The sequence below is a fragment of the Chiloscyllium plagiosum genome, unplaced genomic scaffold (genome assembly GCF_037043375.1).
Source record: "Chiloscyllium plagiosum isolate Xiang-an unplaced genomic scaffold, Cpla_swu_hap1 HiC_scaffold_2, whole genome shotgun sequence".
Lineage (NCBI taxonomy): Eukaryota > Metazoa > Chordata > Chondrichthyes > Orectolobiformes > Hemiscylliidae > Chiloscyllium > Chiloscyllium plagiosum.
Genome location: NW_028270140.1, coordinates 43,603,168 through 43,628,439, shown reverse-complemented (window position 1 = coordinate 43,628,439; position 25,272 = coordinate 43,603,168). Strand labels below are relative to the sequence as shown.

The 25,272-nt window shown below is 41.8% G+C and overlaps 1 long non-coding RNA gene across 1 annotated transcript in view; it reads left to right on the top strand.

Moving 5' to 3' along the window:
• Window positions 1–1,570: 1,570 nt before the first annotated feature.
• The window catches only part of LOC148151871 (uncharacterized), a 28,421-nt gene continuing 4,719 nt past the window's right edge, over window positions 1,571–25,272 (top strand). The window contains exons 1-2 of the long non-coding RNA XR_015760135.1: window positions 1,571–1,703; window positions 20,374–20,857. This is a non-coding gene — a long non-coding RNA (uncharacterized LOC148151871). The remainder of the gene's footprint in view (window positions 1,704–20,373; window positions 20,858–25,272) is intronic.

The following is a 25,272-nucleotide window of genomic DNA, read 5'->3' as shown; positions in this document are numbered from 1 at the left end:
AATCACATGGGAAGGGAAGTTGCAATCATGGAAGAAGGAGGTCATCTGGGACTTTCTGAGGTGGAATTGGTCATCCTGGGAACATATGTGGTGGAGGAGGAGGAATTGGGAATAAGGGATGGCGTTTTTACAGGAGGTAGGGTGGGAGGAGGTGTAGTCTAGGTAGCTGTGGGAGTCTGTGGGCTTGTAGTAGATGTCTTTGGTTAGTCAGTCGCCGGAGACGGTGATGGAGAGATCCAGGAAGGGGAGGGAGGTATCTGAAATGGTCCAGGTGAATTGGAGGTCAGGTGGGAGGTGTTGGTAAAGTTAGTGAACTGCTCAACCTCCTTGTGGGAGCACGAGGTGGCACCGATATAGTCATCGATATAGCGGAGTAAAAGGTGGGGAGTGGTGCCGATGTAACTGTGGAAGATGGACTGTTCCACATATCTGACAAACGGGCAGGCATAGCTGGGTCCCATGTGGGTGCACATGATTACCCCTTTGGTTTGGAGGATGTGGGAGGATTGGAATGAGAAGTTGTTGAGGGTGAGGACCAGTTCAGCCAGGTGGATGAGGGTGTCAGTGGAAGGGTACTGGTTGGGACGGCATGAGTAGTGGATCGATTTGTACGGGGACTGGATGTCTATGGTGAAGATGAAGCATTGGGCGCTGGGGAAACAAAAATATTGGAGGACGAGAAGGGTGTGGGTGGTGTCCTGAATGTAGGTAGAGAGTTCCTGGACTAAGGAGGACAGGATGGTGTCCAGGTAGGAAGAGATGAGTTCAGTGGGACAGGTGCAGGTGGGACAGTGTGTCGACTGTGGCAGTCAGGTATGTTAATCTTCGATAGGTAGAATTGGGCGGTGTGGGGTTCACGAACAATGAGGTTAGAGGCTGTGGGTGGGAGATACCCAGAGGTGATGAGGTTGTGGATGGTCTGGGAGATGGGAGGTGAGGTTGTGATTTAGGGGAGATTAGGAGGAGATGTCTGCGAGTTGGCACCTGACTTCAGCAGTGTAGAGGTCAGTGCACCACACTACTACTTCCCCACCCGCGCTGTTTGCAGGTTTGATGGTGAGGTTGGGGTTGGAGGGGAGGGAGTGGAGGGCTGTGCATTGTGAGGGCGGGAGGTTGGAATGGGGGAGGGGGGTGGACAGGTTGAGGTGGTCAATGTCACGGCAACAGTTTGAAATGAAGAGATCAAGGGCGGTTAACAGGCCGGCACAGGTTTCCAGGTGGATGGGGTGTGTTGGAGGTGGGAGAAGGGGTCCTCGGTGGGTGGGTGGGTGTCCTGGTTGAAAACGTAGGCCTGGAGGTGGAGGAAGAAACGTTCAAGGTCGTGACGGGTATTGAACTCATTAATCTGGGAGAGTGGAGGGCTAAAGGTGCAGCCTTTGCTGAGGACTAAATGTTTGTCTTCAGTGATGGGGAAGTTTGTGGATTGGTGAACACACGGCAGGGATGGAAGCTAGGACCTGGAGTGGGGCTGGAGCTGGAGATGGGGGCAGAGACAGTTGATTGAGTGGGCGTGATTATAGCATCAGGAGTGACATCACCAACAGAAGTGACGCTCACAAAGGGGTCAAAGTAGGGCTTATAGCTGTGTCCATTGGGGCAGAATTGATGTCATGAGTGAAGCGGGTGACATTTTTGTTTTGTTCTCGGCGGATGATGTCACTGGTGGCGGAAGTGACATCGACGGTCAAGGCTTCTGTGTCTAGGTGAGTGATGTCCATCGCGGTGGAAGTGGCTGCCATGGCAGTAACTTCGGGGGAGGAAGTGATGTACAAGGTAGGTATCGCATCTGTGCTGGGGGCTGTGAAACTGCCGGTGATGGTGGATACTGCAGCTGTCGGGCCGGCGGTAGTCTTCCTGACTGTGTCGAAGCTGATTGGGTGGATGGTGATCTCAGAGGTGGTGTGGTGGGCAGTGGCAGCGGAAGTGGAAGTGATGTCATTGATCGCCCCGGTGATTCTGGAAGGAACGGCCGCATGGCTAATGGCATCTGCGCGGTTCCACAGGCCAGGACAAGATTCGAGGAAATCTGTGTATTGAGGGAAGTACATGAAAGCTTGTTTAACTTGCGTTCTTTCATGTCTGATGTTGTGGAGAAAAATAATTCGTTGAGTGTATGAATCCTTCTGAGAATGTAGAAATGCAGGTCTGGGAAAGTGAGGCTCTGAGCTGGGGCAGGATTGACTGTAGGTAGTGTAGACAGCAGAGCATGGCTGATAATGTAGAGCGGAGGATCCAGAAAGAGAATCATTGCTGAAGGTTTCGGATTTGTGGTATGTACTGGGAATCCTGTTCAGGTCCAAACTGTGTTGGTCTGAATGTGGCCCGGAGTCCATGTGGGATCAGACGATTCCATAGACAGGCACTGAGGAAGGAGATGTGGCTGTGGTAGTGAGTCTGGTTGAGGACGTGGCTGAAGAGCTTCAGGGCAGAGGAGAGGACTTGGGGGGAGTGCAGTGTGAGAGGGACTCACTAAGATCTTTGTAGAGAGAGGAGAGAACTTCTTCAAGGTAGGCATCCTTGGAAGAGGCTTCACAGTAAGGTTAAAATAAACTAGTAGAAAGTGAGGACTGCAGATGCTGGAGATTAGAGTTGAGAGTGTGGTGCTGGAAAAGCACAGCAGGTCAGACAGCATCCGAGCAACAGGAGAATCGACGTTTCAACATTAGCCCTTCATCAGGAATGAGACTTGTGGGTCTTTTAATTGTGGGCAATTTAAACAACAGAGTAAACTAACACTCTAGTCCCATTAGTCTACAGGTCACCACAAAAAATAAAAAAAGTTTTGCAGTTAGTTACCAAGATGACCAGTTAAACACCTTATCTATCTCAAATTTTTAAACATGAAGATCTTTCATTGAAGGCTCTAAAGAAAATCCAGTATTGTCACACCTCCCCTCTTAAAAAAATGAACCATCAATATTCAAAGATGTCTTCATTTTTAAGAAACCTTTAGCCTTACTTTATTAGTACACTACAGTACATAAACATTATGCTAATTCTCAACTTGTAACCATTCACTGCTACAGTCCATTTCATTCCATTTTTATATAATCACCGAATGCTTCAGTCTTCCTTCAAAGTCATGACAATGTGTCAGCAATTACGTTCTCACATCCTGCCACGTGTATAATTTTCAAATTGAATGGCTGCAATAATAAGCTCTATCTTGAGTCTGATACTTTCAGCCCTACTTTTTTTCCAAAAACTTTAAGGGGTTATGATCAGTATATACAATTGTCTCAGACCCATTTCTAGCAATCGAAATGTTGGTATGTTGCAATGCCAACACCCATCTCAAAGTCTCTCTTCTCAATTATGGAACATTTCTGTTGATGATTATTTAATTTTCTGGTAAAATTCCCTAGGTCTTTCTATCTTCTCACTGTCTCCTTGCTAAAGTATAGCACCAACACTCAAGTCATTTGCATTGATAGCTACCTTGAATGGCTTTACGTAATTAGGTGTGGCTAATGCTGGAGCAGTAGTTAATATAGTTTTCAGGTTGTCATATGCCTTCTAAGATTTCACTGTCTACTGAAATGTTTTCTGCTTCTTCAATCAGTCAGTCAGTCAGTGGAGCAACCACGTTGCAATAATTCAGTGTGAACTTCAGATAAAAACCAGTCAGTTCCAGGAGTTATAGTACTTCTTCTTCATCATTGGCGAGGAAATCTCTCCTTAAGTTTTGTTTTCACATCCCATGAGGCTATCTGTTCATGTCCAATGACATGGCCCAGGAATATGGCTTGGGCTTTTGCAAACTCACTCATGGCCAGGTTTATCACTTAGTCCGCCTTGCAAAGTAGATTAAACAATTCCAATAGATGGTGCAAATGTTACTCCATGTGTGACTAAAAAACACCAGATTATCAATGTACACCACACAATTGGGTGATCACAAAATTACCTTACTGGTTAGTCTGTGAAATGTGGCTGACATTTTTCATACCAAGTAGCACGAGTTTAAACTATTACAGTACATTCACTGTTACAAAAGCCAAAACTGTTTTTGGTCTTTTGGATAAAGGTACCTGGCAGTATCCTCTGAGTAAGTGCAACTTTCAAATATAAGATACTTGTTCTACCTTCTCAATACAGTCTTCCAAACTTGAAATTGGTTATGAATAAGATTTTATAATTCCATTGATGTTGCAATAGTCCATACATAATCGTTGGGTACCATCTTGTTTTGGCACCATTATTATGGATGAGCTCCATTCACTGCAATTCACTTTGATTAGATTGCTTTGAGCATGCATTCAATCTTTTTTGTATTTTTGCTAACTTTTGTATTTTTGCTAACTTTAGAGGGATAAATCTACAAAAGATGTTGCTTAAATTGGAACAGCATTTCCTGTATCTACATCATGCGTAATTAAATTAGTACTTCCCATCTTATTGCCACAAATCTCCCGCTGTGTTTGTAATAACTCTTCCAGGTCATTTTGGTTTTCCTCTGTAAGGTAACTCAATAATTTATCCCAAATTTTGAGAACTTCCTCATTGTCCAATTTAACTTGAGGAATGTCCAATTCAGAATTATCTGAACTTGGTTCTTCACTCTGTGTTGTAATCAGTAACACATTCTCTTTTTGCTTTCCTTCCCTAAACTTCCCTAAAAGCACCTTTTGAACATATTCAGATGGCACACAGATTTCTTTCCATCTGGCATTTTTAATCAAATAATTCAGCTCACTCAATTTCTTTCCAATTTGATAAGGCCCAATAAACCTTTAAAGGTTCACATACCACAGGAGCCACAGTAACATTTTACCTCCACTAGCAAAATTGCTGATTTTCAATCTCATCTTCTTCCTGTTTCATCATATGCTGTGCAACTTTCAATGCTGTCCAGCCAAATCACCCACACTATTTAATCTTTCCCTAAAATTTGACATATAGTCCAAAGATATAGTCTCTGAACTCTGACTCACCAATTTCTCCTTAATTAATTTCAGCAGTTCTCTCACCTCATGCCCCTAACTGGACTTGACTTGACCCAACTTGGATTGAATTTAGTTGATTCATTAGGTGCATCCCCAATTGCAAAAAGTACAAATGGAATTCCTTTATAACAATCCTCTGGATAGTCTTGACTGTAAGCCCTCAACACGGTCTTAAAGTTTGATGCCACCATTCTAATGTTCCATGATTTGGGATGGTACATAGGGATTTGAATTGTTTTATTCCAAAGCAATCCATAACTTCCTCGAATAACTTGAATGTAAAGTTTGATCCTTGATCCGATTATTTTGCTGTGGATAGTCCATATCTCAAAGATTTTGAGTAACTCTTATACAATCTTTTAGGCCGTGATACTGAGTAATGGAATGGCCTCTAGAAATCTAGTAGACACACCCAATATGGTCAATAAATACTGATTCCCACTTTTTGTTTCAGGTACAGCTCCCACACAATTAAGATTCTTGTAAAAGGTTACTGAAAATGTGGGAATGGGTATTAAAAGTGCCAGTTGTATCACTGCCTAAGGTTTTCCAATCAGCTGACATGTCCAACAAATCTTCTAGGAGAAAGTGAGGACTGCAGATGCTGGAGATCAGAGCTGAAAATGTGTTGCTGGAAAAGTGCAGCAGGTCAGGCAGCATCCAAGGAGCAGGAGAATCGACGTTTCGGGCATGAGCATGAAGAAGGGCTGATGCCCAAAATGTCGATTCTCCTGCTCCTTGGATGCTGCCTGACCTGCTGTGCTTTTCCAGCAACACATTTTCAGCTTCATGCCCAACAAATGTCAACCACATCCTTATGCAGTCCAGGCCAGTAAAAATGTTTTTGTATTTTGGCTTGAGTTTTCCTTACTCCCAAATGACCTCCTACTGGTAATTCATGTGCTATCCACAACACCTTTCTATAACCCTCCGGTAAAAGAACTTGATGAGCTTCTCCCTGTTTCTCATATGCCTGAATATGTGATGGTCACCACTTACTCATCAAGACTTCATTTTTACTCTCTTCTTAAAAAAGAAAGGACAAAATGCACTTTGTGAAGCCATTGTATCATCACATCTATTAAATCTTTCCCCTTTCACCTTAAACCTATGCACTCTAGTTTTGGACTCCCCTACCCTGAAGACAAGACCTTGGCGATTCATCTTACCTATGCCTCTCAAGGTTTTATAAATCTCTATCTGGAGCCTTCTATAGTCCAGGGAAAAAAGTCCCTTCTTTTCTGTATAGCTCACACTCTCCAGTGTCATTTCCATCCTTGTAAATCTCTTTAGCATCCTTTCTGGTTTAGCAATGTCCTTGCAATGGCAGGGCAACATGAATTTTATACAGTACTCTGGCCTTACCAATGTCTTGTACAGCTGTAACATGATGACTCATCTCCTATACTCAGCTCTGACCAATGAAGGCAAGCATGCCAAATACCTTCAGCACCCTGTATGCCCTTGATACAACTTTCAAGGAACTATGTACCTGCACCCCTAAGTCTCACTGTTCAACTATACTTTCCAAGGCCCTATTCATTAACTGTGTAAGTCCTGCCCTTGTTTGTCTTACCAAAACATCGCATCTTGCATTTATCTGAATGAACCTCCATCTGCTATTCCTTAGCCCATTGGCCCAATTTATCAAGATCCTGTTGTACTCTTTGATAACCTTTGTCACTGTCCATGATACCACCTATTTTGGTGTCATTACTAACCATGCTTCCTACATTATCATCCAAATCATTTCGAGGAATGACAAACAACAGTGGACCCAGCACCGATCCTTATGACACACTGCAGGTCACAGGCCTCCAGTCCGGACAACAATTGTCTATCACCACCCTGTCTCCTACCTTCAAGTAAATTTTGTATCCAATTGGCTAGCTGATCCTGGATTCCAGGTAATCTAACATTACTAACCAGTTGCTCATGCAGAACCTTGTCAAACACCTTGCTAAAGTCCACATAGACAATATCTACCATTCTACCTTCATCTGTCATCTTGGCCACTTCTTCCAAAAACCCAATCAAGTTTGACAAACATGATTTCCCATGCACAAAACCATGCTGACTATCCCTAATCAATCCTTGTCTTTCCAAATGCATGGAGATCCTGTGTCTCAGAATACACTTCAACAACTTACCCACTTACCAATCTATAGTTCCCTAGATTTTCTTTGCAGCATTTCTTAAATAATGTGACAACATTAACCATCCTCCAGTCTCCTGGTACCTCACTTTGACTATCTATGATAGAAATATCTCTGCTAAGGCCCTTGCAATTTCTTCCAAGCTTCCTTCAATGATCTGAGGTACTTTTGATCAGGTTCCAATATCTACCTCTGTGCATCTTAAGATCTTCTGTACCTCTTCCTCTGTAATGTGGACTCTTTAAAACATCAATCTTTATTTCTGAGTTCCTTAGCTTGCAATTTTTTTTCTCCACAGTAAATAGTGATGCAAAATATTTGTTTAGGAACTGCCCCCATCTCCTGTGTTTCCATACATAGATGGGCCTCATTGACATTTGAGGGGCCCAATTCTCTCCCCTTAATATATTTGTAGAATCTTTGGATTATCCTTCACCTCGACTGCCAAAACTACATCCCATTTTTGCCCAGCTGATTTCGCTCTTAAATATATACCTACGCCCACTGTACCTCTAAAGGGATTCACTTGAACCCAGCTGTCTATACCTGACATACATCTCCCTATTTTTCTTGAACACATCCTCAGTATCGCTAGTCATTGAGTGTTCCGTATTCTTGTCAGCCTTCCCCTTCACACCTTCAGGAAAATGCCAGCCCTGAACTCTCATTTCGCTTTTGGAAGCCTTCCACTTGCTTGATGTCCCTAAATCTGCAATCAACTGTTTTTCTTGCCAAATACCATCAAAATTGGCCTTGCCCCAGTTTAGAACTTTAACTTGTGGACACACCTATTCTTTTCTGGAAGCATTTTAAAACTAATAGAATCATGGTCACTGGATTCAAAGTGCTCCCCCACTGACACCTCAATCTTTTGCCCTGCCTTATCTCCCAAGAGGAGATCATGTTTTGTTTCTCCTCTAGGTCTATCTACTTTTGTTGAGAAAGTTTTCTTGAACAGATTTAACAAATTCCACCCCATCCAAGCCCTTAACACTATGGCAGTCCCAGTCTGTGTTCAGAAAGTTTAAAACCTGCTATTACAACCCTATCATTATCACAGTTACCTGCAATCTCCCTACATGTTTACTCCTTAGTTCCCCTCTGACTATTGGGGAACCTATAGTACTATGCCATCACACCCTTCTTATTATTTAATTCCATCCATATAGCTTCACTGGACTATCCCCCAGGAATATCCTCTCCAAGTACTGCTGTGATACTTTCCCTAATAAAGAAAACACTCCCCCTCCTCTCTTGCCTCCCCTTCTATCCTTCCTACAGCATCAATACCCCAAAACGTTGAGCTGCCAGTCCTGTCCCTTTCTTAGTCATGTTTCTGTGATAGCTATGATATCCCAGTACCACATTCCCATCCATGGAGAGTTCGTCTGCCTGACTGATCAGACCACTTGCATTGGAATAAATGCAGTTTAATTCATCAATCTTTCCTCATTCTCTGCCATGCTCTTGCCTTCCTTGTCTATTTAATTTATTTTAACTTCTGTACCAGCCTCAACCTTCTCTCTTGTCCCACTACTTCTTAGGGTCGACCCTCAGCCAGACTACTTAAAAACCCCTACCAAATAGCTCTCGCAAATCTCCCCACCAGGAGTTTGCTCCCCACTTCAGTTCATGTGTAACCCATTCCTTTTGTACAGGTCACTTCTGCCCCAGATGAGATCCCAATTAAGAAAAAAAATCTGAATTCCTGCTCCTGCATGAGTTATTCAGCCACACATTCCCACTCTCGTTAGCACGTGGTACCAAGAGTAATCTAGACATTACTACCTTTGAGGTCCTGATTTTTACCTCTCTCTGACTCCTTATATTCACTCTGCAGGACCTCACAGCTTTTTTCTATCAATATCATTGGTACCAATGTGGACAACAACGTCTGGCTGCTCACGCTCTCCTTTGAGAATTTCCTGCAGCCACTCCAAGATGTCCTTGACCCTGGCACCAGGGAGGTAACACACCATTCTGGAGTCTTGCTCATGGATGCAGAAGCACAAGTCTGTGCCCTGACTAGAGAGCCCCATTTCACAATTGCTCTGTTGAACTTTGACATACCCTGCTTTACAGCAAAGCCAGTTGTGGTGCCACAGACCTGGCTGCTGTTGCTGTTTTCCCCTGAGATGCTACTGTCTACACACGCCCCTCCCCCCAACACCACCACTACCACCACAACAGTATCCAAATGGTATAACTTGTTTGAGAGGGGGCTAGCCACAGGACGCACCTGCACTACCTGCCTACCTCTTCTGGTGGTCACTCATCTATTTGACTGAACCTCTCTGAAGCTGCTATCTATACTCTCAGTCTCCTGTGTGCTCCTCAGTGTGTCCAACTGTCACTCCATGTGGTAAATCCCCAAGAACTGAACAGGTGTACCTTAGAACACTGTGGGAAGCTAGGGAAATGATTTCTGGGCCTGTTGCTGAGATATTTATATCATCAATAGTCACAGGGGAGGTGCTGGAAGACTGGAGGTTGGCTAATGTGGTGCCACTATTTAAGAAAGGTGGTAAAGATAAGTCAGAGAACTATAGACCGGTCAGCCTGACATTGGTGGTGGGCAGGTTGTTGGAGGGAATCCTGAGGGATAGGATTTACATGTATTTGGAAAAGGACTGATTAGGGATAGTCAGCATGGTTTTGTGCATGGGAAATCATGTCTCACGAACTTGATTTTTGAAGAAGTAATGAAGAGAATTGATGATGAGACAGCAGTGGACATGATCTATATAGAATTCAGTTAGGCATTCGACAAGGCGCCTTGTGGTAGGCTGGTGAGCAAGGTTAGATCACATGGAATACAGAGAGAACTAGCCATTTGGGTACAGAACTGGCTCAAAGGTAGAAGACAGAGGGTGATGGTGGAGGATCGTTTTTCAGACTGGAGGCCTGTGACCAGTGGAGTACCACAAGGATCGGTGCTGGGTCCACTGCTTTTTGTCATTTATATAAATGATTTGAATATGGATATAGGAGGTATAGTTAGTAAGTTTGCAGGTGACACCAAAATTGCACACCACCCTCTGCGTGAAAAAGCTGCCCCTTACATCCCCTTTAAATTTTTCCCCTGTCACCCTAAACCTATGCCCTCTAATTCTGAACACTCCCAACCTGGGGAAAAGACCTTGTATATTTATCCTATCCATGATCCTCATAATTTTATATACCTCTATAAGGTCACCCCTCAGCCTCCAATGCTCCAGGGAAAAGTAGCCCCAGCCAATTAATCTCTCCCTGTAGCTCAAATCCTCCAAACCTGGCAACATCCTTGTAAATCTTTTCTGAATCCTTTCAAGTTTCACAACATCCTTCTGATAGGAAGGAGACCAGAATTGCATGCAATATTCCAAAAGTGGTCTAACCAATGTCCTATACAGCCACAACATGACCTCCCAAATCCTGTATTCAATACTCTGCTCAATAAAGGGAAGCATACCAAACACCTTCTTCACTATCCTGCCAGAGGTCATGGTGGAAGCTCGTACAATGACAACTTTTAAAAGGCATCTGGATGGATATCCGAATTGGAAGGGCTTAGAGAGATATGGGCCAAGAGCTGGCAAATGGGGCTAGTTAGGATATCATGGACAGGTTGGACTAAAGGGTCTGTTTTGGGCTGTACATCTCTATGTCTCTATGACTCAAAATGTGAGAGACCAGCTGGAAAACCTCTTTTTAGCAAGCTTCTCTCCAACTCAAGTTGTCCTTTGTAGGCTTCGATCCAGCTGTACCATATTGAACTAAGCCCTTCTCCAAGTCAATCACTTTTCAAATTATCCTTGGCAGGTTATGGCACAAACTATCCTTTGTAATTTGATAGAATTCCAGGGAAGACTTGTTAAAAAAAACTCCCACTCCACAGCGAATTTTCAATTATCTTTTTTAAAGGAACCACTTGAGGTATCTCCACAAACTTGAAACAATTTTTCACAATCATTCAAACCATAAATCTTCAAAACAATATTAAATATAAAGCATCATTGTAACTGAAATAAGAATCAAAAATCCACACCTTGAATTGACAAACTTTATTTTCTATTTCCTCCAATGGGGGTAATTTTAAAATTTGCTGGGAGAATTTTCTTTCAGTAAGATAGTAATTTTAAAACATTTCAAATCCACTCATTGTCAGTTTCAACAGCGAGGACATGGATCGCAGGTGAGTAGGTGGAATATTTATTAAAAGCTTATAAAGTTACTTCAAGTTTCCTATTTTACAGGCTGTTTGTAATTTTCTGTCACTAGCAATGTGTTTCCAAACCTTGGGAATTCTGAACAGGTAAGTGTGCCTTTCAGGTTTAGTACTGTAAATCCATCTGTCATCTGTCCCATCTCAGCAGGATTTTCAAAATCTGCTCACAGACTCACACAATATCATTTTATCACCATCGACCGTGATATACTTCATTCACTCTGCTACATAAGCACCATCTCATCACTGCCCTGAGATCACCTCAGCTTACAATCCTTCATTCATTCCCCCATCTACTACATCTAGTTTTTTGTAGATGGATCCCAGAGAAAGTAGCCCTATTTCTCCTTTTCTTTTTTTTTCTTTTTTTCTATTTTTTAATTTAACCCCACACTACCACCTAAGTGCGGTAGTGCTTATTTTTTCCCCAGCATCCATGGTGTGTGTGTGCAGGTGTGCGACACAGTGAAAGACACAAAGTGCACGAATCTTTATTCAATTTCCACCACCAGGAAGATAGGAAAACACCCCGGTGGCCAGTGACAAGCACTGCCCTTCACATTAAAGGACAGTGCTGTGTGTTCAAAACAGTGAAAGGGAGGGTAGGGACTAAATCAAAATAGAGTTGGAGGGAGAAATGATGCACTCCACTCCCTGCGGCGCCCACCTCTCCCTGAACAACTCCAGGGTGTTGGTGGACACCGCGTGCTCCTTCTCCAAGGACACCCGGACCCTAACGTAACCGCGGAAGAGGGGCAGGCAGTCGGCCCTAACGACATTAGGGCTGACTGCCTGCTCACTCCTGTTTATTTATTTATTTATTTTATTTTTTTTCTTTTCTTTTTCATCATGTTGACACTCCTGTTTTTTTTTTATTTTTTTTATATTAACCCCCACACTACCACCTAAGTGTGGTAGTGCTTATTAGTAGCCCTATTTCTATTTCTTTTTTTACCCCCACACTATCCCCTAAGTGCGGTAGTGCTTATTTTTCCCCAGCACCCATGGTGTGTGTGTATACGTGTGAGACACAGTGAAAGACACAAAGTGCACGAATCTTTATTCAAATTCCACCACCAGGAAAACACCCGGGTGGCCAGTGACAAACACTGCCCTTCACATCAAAGGGCAGTGCTGTGTGATCAAAACAGTGAAGGGGAGGGTAGGGACTAAATCAAAATGGAGTTGGAGGGAGAAATAGCCCTATTTCTCATTTTTAAATTAACCCCCACACTACCGCAACACTCCTGTTTTTTTTCTTTTTTTTTAACCCCCACACTACCGCCTAACTGCGGTAGTGCTTATTTTTCCCCAGCACCCATGGTGTGTGTGTGTAGGTGTGAGACACAGTGAGAGACACAAGGTGCACAAATCTTTATTCAATTTCCACCACCAGGAAGATAGGAAAATACCCGAGTGGCCAGTGACAAACACTGCCCTTCACATCAAAGGGCAGTGCTGTGTGATCAAAACAGTGAAGGGGAGGGTAGGGACTAAATCAAAATAGAGTTGGAGGGAGAAATGATGCACTCCACTCCCTGCGGCGCCCACCTCTCCCTGAACAACTATCTCTGGGTTATATTTTTTTTTAGTGCTGTGTGATCAACACTCCTGCTTTTTTTTCTCTTTTTTTTCTTCTTTTTATAATTTAACCCCCACACTACCACCTAAGTGCGGTAGTGCTTATTTCTTTGCCCAGCACCCATGGTGTGTGTGCATACGTGTGAGACACAGTGAAAGACACAAAGTGCACGAATCTTTATTCAAATTCCACCACCAGGAAGATAGGAAAACACCTGGGTGGCCAGTGACAAACACTGCCCTTCACATCAAAAGGCAGTGCTGTGTGATCAAAACAGTGAAGGGGAGGATAGGGACTAAATCAAAATGGAGTTGGAGGGAGAAATAGCCCTATTTCTTTTTTTTTTCTTTTTGCAAACGCCCAAAATCTCCTGGGTTTTTTTCGAACGCCCAAAATCTCCTGTTTGTTTTTTTTCTTTTCTTTTTTTTCTGTTTTTTTTAATTAACCCCCACACTACCACCTAAGTGCGGTAGTGCTTATTTTTTTTCCCCCAGCACCCATGGTGTGTGTATATACGTGTGAGACACAGTGAAAGACACAAAGTGCACGAATCTTTATTCAAATTCCACCACCAGGAAGATAGGAAGACACCTGGGTGGCCAGTGACAAACACTGCCCTTCACATCAAAAGGCAGTGCTGTGTGATCAAAACAGTGAAGGGGAGGGTAGGGATTAAATCAAAATAGAGTTGGAGGGAGAAATAGCCCTATTTCTTTTTTTTCATGACTCCTGTTTATTTTTTTTTTCTTATTTTGTTTTCTTATTTAACCCCCACACTACCACCTAAGTGTGGTAGTGCTTATTTTATCCCCAGCACCCATGGTGTGTGTGTGCAGGTGTGAGACACAGTGAAAGACACAAAGTGCACAAATCTTTATTCAAATTCCACCACCAGGAAGATAGGAAAAATAGCCCTATTTCTTTTTTTTTTCTTTTTTTTACAAAGTGCATGAATCTTTATTCAAATTCCACCACCAGGAAGATAGGAAAACACCCGGGGACACTTCTATTTATTTATTTATTTATTTTTTTTACAAAGTGCACAAATCTTTATTCAAATTCCACCACCAGGAAGATAGGAAAAATAGCCCTATTTCTAGCTGATGGCTGGTCATTAATAAAGCAATCAAAAGCAATTAGACTGAGGATGCTTCTCTGAGGAATTGCTGCACTGGCATACTGATCGTTAATGACTAACCTCTCACAAACCACAAGTTAAGTAGATTGATGCTGCAATAAATCAGCTGGCAGAGAAATCATTTACAGTACAAACACCAGGATGAAGCATTAGAGATGTAACAATCTGTGCCTGCATGCTGGTCGACCTGGACATTTTCCAGATTTGAGCTGGTATGTCCTGAGGAATATTTGAATAACAAAAAGTACTAAAAATTTCTAACAAAAGGCAGCAAAACCACTAAAACTAGACATTCAATGGCATTTTGATTGTTGAATCAATGTCCTTAATGTCCTGGGGGTTATCATTGACTAGAAACTTAACAGGACTATTCGCATCAATAGTAGAAGAGTAAATCAGAGGCTATGAGAATTCAATAATATATGCTTTAGTTCTTTGATGCCTGGTTTCATCTCCTATTTGGTCTAGAGGTATGACATAACATGTCTGAATAGTTTACTTAAAAATGTCTGTGACTTACATCTGACCACCATGGATGAGATCAAGTCAGGAATGTGATGGAACACCCTACACTTGCCAGGACAAGGGAAGCACCAAAAACATCGAGAAGCTCCACACATCCATGACAAAGCACACCACTTGATCAGCATCTCAGCCACCTCATTGCTTGCTGGGGTTTTCCATTTTCTTGGTAAAGCATTGGTGCAGGTGTCTTTAAGGGTGAGCAAAGCTCACTGGATCAAATGCCAATGAGGTGCACAAGTGGTGACTATGGCCTTCTCAGGCAAACTTGTTCCACAACTGAGAGGTACTGCCCTAGAATCTGTGGTCAGAGGCTGGAGTCATAGAATTGTGCAATAGTGACTTAAAGGTGGCCTATAATGTTAGTTGAACACCAGCACTCAAAGAAGGGAGTAGTAATAAAGTAAGTGATATTTTGTGGTGGGGAGGAGGATTGCTGGATAGAAGCCACAGTGAAAGTGGGGTCAAGATGGTAACAAGCAATGATGAGGGGTGTCTTTCAATGATCACCCCTCTGGACCCATCCTTGCCTCCAATTGGCCCTGATTGAGACAAGTGGAGACCTCCCCATAATACAAGCAATCATTGTAGTTTCCTTATTGGGAAAACAGCTACTTTCCTGCTAGCCAGGAAGGTGGGGTAATCAGACTGATGGTATTTGAAACCCTTACGTGGTCATTAATTTACCATTTAGGGACGTTAATTTGTAACAGATGAAGAATGTCAACCACAACCATCTCCTACTAGAACTTAAACCTCAAGATTGTGGGAAGCAGGTGGGTCTTCCTGATGCCAAGTCAATCAATTGTTTGCCCTTCCTGCCTCCTCCCCTCCACTTCTAGCAGAGAAAATCTCAATGAAACATTCACACCCTTCATTACTTGTAGTACATGACTGCAGTTTATCGTCACCAAGGTCTTGTTGACATTATGTCCCAAAGCCATGACCTCTCCCATTAAGACACAAAAGTGTGACAAGTGTATCCAGTCATTATCATCTTCCTTCCAAGTCACATATATCACTATTCTTTCACATCACCAGGTCAAAGTCCTGGAATCCAGTAAAGAGTTACTCAAGGAAGAGATCTGGACAATTGGGATAAAAGGAAATCTTTTTATGGGGATTGGATGAATTTTGAAATGAGTAGTTCACAAAAAAAAGATTGAAGTGAAAATTCTGTAAAGAAGCAAATAATACAAAACAAAATAGATAGCACAGAACTAGAGGAAGATGTCAAAACATAACCCATTCCAAGATGGAATGAATCCTAGTTTGCTGAGAAAAGTAAATGTGATAACTTTAAAAAAAGAGAGTCCATGGGATCTGAGCATCAATGGATGGGCCAGCATTTGGTGTCAAACTGAAAAGCTTGTTCGGCCATTTTAGTGGGTGCTTCAATGTCAATCTCATTGCTGTGGAGTCTGGAGAAAAATCTGCCCAAGTAGGATAGCAGATTTGCTTCCCTAAATGACACTAATGATTCAGATGGGCTTTTATGACAATCAACAGTAACTATATTAACTCCATTAAATTTTTTTTTGTATTTGATTCAGATTGCCACCATCTGACGTGGTGAGATTTCAATCTATATCCTCAGGACATTAATCACTCTAATCATTACTAATCAAGTGACACTATGCCACAGCCATCCACTGCAGAGCCTCTGGCCATGACTTTCTGATCTTTCAATGCAGAAATCAGTGAATATTTTTAAGGTGGGCTAGACAAAATCTTGACAAATAAAAGACACAAAGGTTATCTGGGGTAGACAAAGTTGAGACCACAATCCGGATCAGCTTATTGAATGGCAGAGCAGCTCAAGTGGTTTACTCCTGCTCCTAATTCAAACGTCTGTAAGTGTCTTCCTCAGATATGGGAGTGTTGACAGAGTAAAAGACAATTAAAAATGTTATACCTCTGTTTGAAAAAAAAACAGACAGATGAGACAGGTGAATAAACCAAATATCAGATATGGCACAAAAGTTAAAGGTGTTCATCTGAGTTGCAGTTAGTTGGTACTCCGGAAACATATGAGTTAATAAATGAAAATAAACTCCAAGTCCTATTTGACTAACTAATTTGATATATTTACTAAAATCATGGAGAGGTCTGATGAGAGTAGTACAAATGGTGTAGATAACTAGACTTTCAAACAGCATTTGATAACAATTGACTTGTTAGCAAAATTGAAACTCAAGAGATTAAAGGGGCAGGAGCTGCAGGAATGGAAAATTAGCTCAGGGACAGAAAACAGAGAATGGCAGTGGTTGTTTTTCTGACTGAATGGAGTAGTGCAGTGATGACCCCTAGGGATCTACCATTCTTTTTGATATATATTAATAATCTGAACTTGGGTGTAAAGGACATTTTCAATGTTTACAGAAAACATGCAACTCCAAGATGTGGTAAGCAATGAAGATGATAGTGAAAGTATTCAAACCAAAAAGACTTGCTGAAAATGACTTACTTGTGGCAGATGAAATTTAACACAGAAAAATGGGAAGTGATACATTTTCATTGGAAGAATGAGGAGTAACTCTAGAAGATAGATAGTACAATTATAAAAGGGATGCTGGAAAAGAGGGACTTGAATATATACTATTACAAATAACTGAAAGTTCCAGTAAAGTTAAGAAGTCTGTTAAAAATATACTGCTTGATAGATTAAGGCTTACTTTAAAAAAAAGAACATAATGATAAATTTTCATAAGCACTTGTAAAGGATTCTTCCACTCCAAGAGGTGGGGATCTTGGAAGCAGAAAGATTGATTAGATTGGGTGCTGTCCTACCAAATTTTTTTTTAACTAAATCCTACCAAAGCCTTCTGCCTCCACTATGATTAAGTTCTGAGCAGAGTGTCACAATGCTTTAGCTATTACTTCGTGATTACTTTGAGGTCTCAGCCTGGGGTACAGGGATTAACCCAACTGCAGGCTGATCTATGTATGGCTTTGTGGCATTCCCGAAAACTACTAGCTTTTTTTCCCATGTATTTATTTTGTGGGATGTGGACGTTGCTGGCTGGCCAGCATTTATTGCCCGTCCATAGTTCCCTTAAAGGTGATGGTGAGCTGCCTTCTTGAACCACTGCAGTCAACCTAGTTTCAGGCAGCTTCTCAGCTTGTCAGGAAGGGATGTCTTTCGATCAAAGGCAATCAGTGCCTGCTCATGAATAGAGATTGCGGAGGGGGATCCACTTCCCTATACTTTCTTCTGAACCCCTTCCCTGGTGTCCCAAATCTTCCCTCCATCATACATTATTTACTTGTGTCCTCGGTTGCTCTATGATCCAGAGATTCCAGTTCTTCCACCCATCTTAATGGCACTGTTGAGCAAAAACGCTGACTGGGTGGAACTTTCCCTGCTGGGAAAGCCTACCAGTGGTAGCATCACTGCTTGATTGATGTTTGACTCAGAGGACTTTCACTAGATGAGGCAATGTGGGTCATTTGCCAGTTTCCAATCTGGCAGGTGAAACCTCTAGCCCTTTCACAAGATTTTGCTCATTGTGTCCGATGCTGAGCAACACATTTTGGGAACCAGGTCATGGCTAAGGAGTTTGATGAGAATGGTACCAGTGGTGAAAGATTTAAGTTTTGTGCACCGAGTAAAGAAGTTGGGCTTGATCTCCCTAAAGTGCAGAAGTATAAGGGAAGACTTGATAGGGATGTTTAAACTCATTAACGGTTTGTTCAATTAAATCCGGGAGTTTTTTTCTGTTGGCAACAGATTCAATGGCAAAGGTTTTAAGATAATTGGTAATAGAATCAAGCCAAAAAGAGGAAACAATAATTTACACTGAGAATTATTTTAATTGGCCGAGTGGCCTGCTTCTACACTGTAGGGAATCCATGAAGTAAAGTGCAGTAATTGATAAGGTTTCAGTAGATTCAACAATAACTTTCAGGAGGAGGTGTAGAAAAACATTGCAAGGCTTTGGGGAAAGAGCAGCAATGTAACTAAATAGGTGGGTCTTTCAAAGAGCTAGAACTAACACAGTGGGTTGAATTGCTCATTTTGAGGTAAATAACTCAATGATTCTATAAACCACACTGAATGCTTCCACAATAATATTTAGAACCTAATTTCAAGGCAACAACTTAAAACCAACTAAAGTGTCTGCACTCACCAATTTGGAAAAAAAATCTTTCCAATCTGCCATTACAGAGTTAATTATTCCGGTAGGATTCCTCAAGGCACTATTTGTAATTATGTCCTGGCTGGCATATATTACAGATTTCTTGCCAGGAAATTAGCAAGGTCAGTCATTGCAATAACACTTTGATACTAAAATACTTAATTGCTGTTTATTTTATTCAACTAACATTTTTAATTAGACAAACTTCTCTAGATGAAACATTTGGATGATTGACATTGATTTAAAAAGTGTAGAAATAAGAATATAACGCAGTAATACTGTATATTTACATATATAATGAAGGGAGTCAGATTAACAAATACACAAATCAATAGATGAAGAACTCGATGCAATTATTAGGGGATGTTTTTGGGACTTTTGTTTTTGTGCAATTGCCTGGAAAATTATCCACTGCTTTTGCTTGCAGCGCTAATTAATTTTTTAAATCTGTTCAATTCATGGTTCAGAACACTGCTTAACAGCATCAAAGCAAAATATGAAATATTTATATCAGTTTATACTTTGCTATTGTGACTTAACTCGTACTCAGGAGAGCACAGATGTCAGAAGATATGTTATTTCAGGATTAACTGGAGAAATTTGCATTAACTAAATAACCAGTTTATCTTTCTTCAAAATGTTTATAGGACAATTAATGATAATGCTTATCCTCACTTGCTTTTTTTTTCCAAAATTGCTGGAAGCATTACTTGAATATATCATTTTAGCTTTCCTAACATCTGTATCACACTGTTTGGGCCTTCATGATAAATGGAAGAAAATAATGAATAAATCAATTCACAATTGCAAGTGTGATTATGAAAATAAAACAATCAAGAAATATTTAATGTTAGGATGCTTAATACATGCATGCAATGTTACTCTGTCATTTTGCTTAGAATATTGTACACAGTTCTAGTCTCCTAGCTGTTAAAACAACATGGTGCTGGAGAAAGTGCACAAAAGAGATTTACACAGATGGTCACAGAAGTGAGAGATTACATCTCTTCACAAAGCTGAGCAAGATGTGTTTTTTCAAAGAAGAACTTGGAGGTCTTTAAATGAGGAATGAATTAAACATGATAGATTTGGAGATAATGTTTCCCTATGAGGGAGAATCTAACTTTCAGGGGCTATAAATACAGAATAGTTTCCAATAAATTCAACTGCTTCAAGAATGATTAGAATGTGAAACTTGCTACCACTGGTAATGAACAAGTTTCAGTGGTTTTAAAATGAAACTAGCTAAGTACTATACATGAAGGAAGAGTAAATAGAAAGATCTGCTGAAAGGACAAGATGATATACTTAGAATAGGAGGAGTCCTGTGTGGAGTATACAGAACAACCTCAATTATCCAATGAGTGGGGAGTACTTTGTTCGGATAACTGATCTGATCATAAACAAAGGAAGCCATACTGAACATAATTTCATAAAAAAGCATGTCTACAAGAGTTTTTATTTCATTTAATCGATAAAATGTGCAGACATACTGGATTTCACTTAAAAATCATGATATTTTACAAATTAAAACACTTTTTGACCAGAATTTGACTGAAATCTGTGACATTTTTCGTCGACATTTTCCTCGGTTTTATCCCGATCCTTGACAGCAGCCGACACCTTTCCGTTCGGTGTCGTCCCACCGTACAGACTAACCAAGTGTTGTCCCTCCCTCCTCAGTGACCGCCGAGACCTGAGAGAGAGAGAGACGCAAAATACAGGGGGAACACAAGAGAGAGGGAAGAAAAGCAACGGAAACGAAAAGTACGAACGCATTTTTTCCATTTAACTCTCCAGAGAATGAACTGAGGAAACAAATTATTGGATTTGCAAATTGGAGCGAGTCAATGTTGAAAGGGAATCTTGCTGTTAAAGCGCACAGCTCAGACTTGCACATATGTTGTTCTTGTGTGTTCACAGTCACAAACCTTTGTTCTCGTGGAGAATAAATATCGGAGAGCCTTTTTATAAAAAGTACAAGACGTAACTCTAATGTCACGTCTTGAGTATATATTTGAAGTTAATTATTTATTAAAGCATACTTGCATCTGTGAGAAACAGAACTCACTCACAAGTCAGCCTGAGACAAAGCCTTGGAAACAAGAACAATTTATTACGGCCTTGCAAGTACCGGACGCCTCTGCAATCAAGCAAAAATGCGCACGTAACAAAACATGTATACTTTCTTTGTTCAGTTTGCAAGTTGCTGAATCACGCCTCCCTTTTCTCATTGGTCTAATCTCATCCTATCATAAGCCGGTTACCTCACTTGTGTTTTTCTCTAGTTATTTTCTTATCTGGCCATTCTGCTGTGCTTGTATGTCTGCATTCTTTGTTCCTTGTTTGTTACAGCTTGTTCTTTTATCCAGTTTCTTTTATCATACTATAAGCTTTATTGTGAAATGCCCCTGCTGCTTCTTTTGAGGTCAGCTACAACCCTTCATAGTTATTTCCTAGCTTAAAACTATTTTCTTTAACCGACCCTCATATTCATTAAAATCTTAGCCTTAAGTATGCTACATGCTACAAGAATTCCGCGACCGTTTGTATAGTGTCCCACCTCTGCAACACCCACCCCCCCCCACCTGCAGAAACTACATTTCTAACCTCCCACAATTTCCCCTTTTCTTTTTTTAAAACTGTTATTTCTGCACTTATTAAGTCTGCTGTGGTTCTGTTCACCGAGCTGGAAGTTTTTGTTGCAAACGTTTCGTCCCCTGGCTAGGCGACATCATCAGTGCTTGGGAGCCTCCTGCGAAGCGCTTCTTTGATGTTTCCTCCGGTGTTTATAGTGGTCTGTCCCTATGATAGTAGTGTTGTCCCAGTCGAATTCATGTTGCTTGTTGTCTGCGTGTGTGGGACAACACTGGGACAACACTACTATCATAGGGCAAGCCAGACAGAGAACAGCCAGGGAATTCCTAGAGGCATGGCATTCATCCACAAACTCCATCAACAAACACATCGACCTGGACCCAATATACCAACCACTACAGCGGACAGCTGAAACTGACAACCGGAAGCGGCAGGGACAGACCACTATAAACACTGGAGGAAACATCAAAGAAGCGCTTCGCAGGAGGCTCCCAAGCACTGATGATGTCGCCTAGCCAGGGGACGAAACATTTGCAACAAAAACTTCCAGCTCGGCGAACAGAACCACAACAACGAGCACCCGAGCTACAAATCTTCGCACAAACTTTGAACACTTATTAAGTCTCCTTTAATCCATTTTCTTATGTTCTGCCCTCTTACGCCTTTTGGTGATGAGGTTCACAATCTTACATTTTACATTTGTGTTGTTCGTCCCTCGAACTCTAGAAGCATTCTTTGACTTTCTCTTTGTTGCATATCACCTGCTGATTGTAAAAGCATCTGATGATTTATTTGGGTTCCTTCCCCAAGGGTTGTCATCAGTCGGCTCATTACGCATTTTTGGACATTGAACCCTACCGCCAGACCCACAAACATCAATAATCCATAGATAGCTAGATTGACTAATCACCTTCCCCAACCAGTCAATCCCCAATTCCCCCATTCCCATCCTTTTTCGTTCCGGTACCGATTACCAGCCTCCCTTATCTTGGCGATTTTGTCTCGCACATGTTTGGAGATATCAGTAATGTTAGAGGAGACCTCAGGTATGTACGTACAACATTCCTCTCCAATTAGTGCACAAGTATCACCCTTCTCTGCTAGAATATAATCCAGAGCCATCCTGTTCTGAACGTCGTTAGCCTAGTGGTAATCATTTCGGTCGTTATGGCTGCTACTTGGGATTGGGTTTCGGCCAACGCATCAGCAGTATTGTTGGCCAACTCTTCCAGGGAAACCGCCAACTTTTGTATTTCTACTCCTGCTCGAGCAGTCCCATACATAGGTATCAAAGTCCAGAGGAGGCGATCTCCTTCGGTTACTTTCCGGGTTACACACCTTCCTCCCTGTTTATTCCGAGGGATTTTTGGGGCTGTCTTTAACAGCCTCAAATGGGGAATTATGTAGGCAAGGTAGCAGCAGCCACTCCAACCTTTCTGGCTTTGAGGCAGTGTTTGATCAACATCATAACATGCATGCATTCCTATACATTCGGTCACGCGAATGTATTTTTCCCCGGGAATAAATGGATAGGCCTTCAGGCCGCATACCCAATATGTTCCGTTTAATATTCAGGGAATGGTCGTGGCAGTGGCTTGGCTGGTGTAGACATGAGATGATTTTCCTAATCGGAAGGGTGCGGTATCATTCTGATTACAGAAACAAGTGGTATTTACTGCTCCTTTCGGTGGGGAAACTCTAAGGCCATCGATAGCACCCAGAGTTTTCGGGGCTGGTCGAGGGAACCATCCCGCAAAGTTATAATTACCCCTGTCAGATCTCCATTTTGTATTGTTTGAGCCCGAGTCAAATTGTTGTACATCGTACACTTCTCTTTTGGTAAGTGGTATTACTGTGAGAGGAATTCCAGATTCCCCATGGTGTGGGATCTCAGCACATACCCAACAGTCGGTATGCCCCTTTAGTTTAGCATAATTCTGACATAAAGCGGTAAAATGATTTTTCCCACCCCCCCCTTGGCAGCTAGTGCCAATATTATCATGACAGCATAAAGCTGACCATTCATTTCAGCTCACAACCCTATTTGTCTATTCCCTAACCCTTTTAAATACCAGGGAGGAGTGAGTCCATGCAACACTTACAATTGTTTTGGGATACAGTTTTTTTAACCGATACTTAATAGTCTCTTATCTCAGTCCATTCTTTTTGCTCAGCTTGACTTTCAAAGGGTTATCTGTAGGATGAGCTTGCCACTCTGCCGAAGGGGAAAGAGCGTCCACGGGGCCCTCAACATAAGTGTTATGACTCCACCCTTTCTCAGCAGTTTGGATGGTTGTTTCAGTAGTCAGGAGGGTTAGGAACGGTCCCTCCCAGCTTGGGTGCAGTTTGGTATCTTTCCAGGTCTTTATCAGGACCCAATCACCCGGCCGTATCCGATGTACTGCGAACTCAAGTGGAGGTGTCTGGGTCAACAGACCCTTCATCCTAAGGACAGACAAAGAAGAACCGAGCGCCACAATATAGTTTTTTTAAGGACTTATCATTGAACTCTACAGTTGGTAATTGTCCAGTCACTTCCTCATCATTTCCTTTAATTAGGGTTGGCTCAAAAATAGGCACCAAGAATTCTTCACCTTTTACTCCGGAAACCCTGAGATTCTTGTTAATCAATTTAACACCGGTAGGTCTAAAACTTAGGGATGACCATGCCGCTCCCGTGTCTACCAAAAATACTGGCTCCTCCCCTTCAAGTTCCACCTTTAAATTTATCAAGGGTTCCCGGTGGGTCTCAGGAGGAAGGAACCCCTGACTCCCCTAATCTTCTTCTAACATCATTAGGGAAATGACTTCCCTATCTTGTGCTAATTCCGGGCATTCCCGTTTAAAATGCCCCACTTTCCCGCAATGGTAACACCCTGCCTGTTGCCTCCTTTCCCGGGTATCTGACCCTTGTCTTTCGTGTCTTCCCCTACCCTTCCTGTTATCCTTTGATCCCATTCTCCTTTTTGTTATTTCTTCTACTGCCGCCACCATCATTTTGGCTTTCTGCTTCTTGTCTTCCCTTTTCACATACACTTTCTGTGCCTCACATAACAGTTCTTCCATCTGTCTTTCACTCCATCCATCTAATTTCTGTAATTTCTTTTGTATGTCCGGCCATGATTTAGTTACAAACTGGACCTTTAAGAGTCCCTGTGCTATCGGATTATCTGGATCCATTCCCGAATACTTCCTTGTGGTCTCCTTGAGCCTCTTAACAAATGCAGAAGGGGTTTCATCCTTCTCTTATCGTACTTCAAAGGCCTTAACAAAGTTTTGTGATCTAGGTGCCGCCTCTTTAATTCCTAATATTACCATTTCTCGTAGATCCCGTATTGACTCCCGATCTTCTCTGTCATTATTTTCCCAATGAGGGTCAACATTTGGGAATTTATGTCCTGCTGGGGCCCCTTCTTCCCCAACTGGGTGCTTCCTTTCCCATTCCTGTAAAGCCACTCTCTTAATCATACCTTGTTCTTCCCCTGAAAATAACATTCCTAAAATTGCCATCAGTTCTCCTCAGGTATATAAATTAGGCCCTAGGAATTGATCTAATTGTTCAGCTAGTCCAACCGGATCCTCTATTAAACTTTTCATTTCCTTTTTGTGGGATATAGGTGAATTAATGTTATTTCTGCAAATTATAAGTTCTGATACAGAGTAAATGAATTCACATTAGTCTGTGATTGTTTTCTCAGCTAGGAGCTGAGTTAGCAAAAATGGGAACTACATCGAGGAAGGACTTAGCATGAGACGTGATTACAGAACAATGGTAGAAATACAGGTACTAGATAAAATGCTATGAAAAGAGGCCTTTATAAACATTTGTTTCCCACTTGCACAGAGACACAGGAACAAACCCCAATTAAAAGGGCTTAGTGATAAGATGCTGTGAGGGGCAGCGCAGATGGAGGGAGCAGATAATGGTAAGCAAAGGATGGGATGACGTCAAACAACCTTATGGGAGGCAGAGATAGACATTTG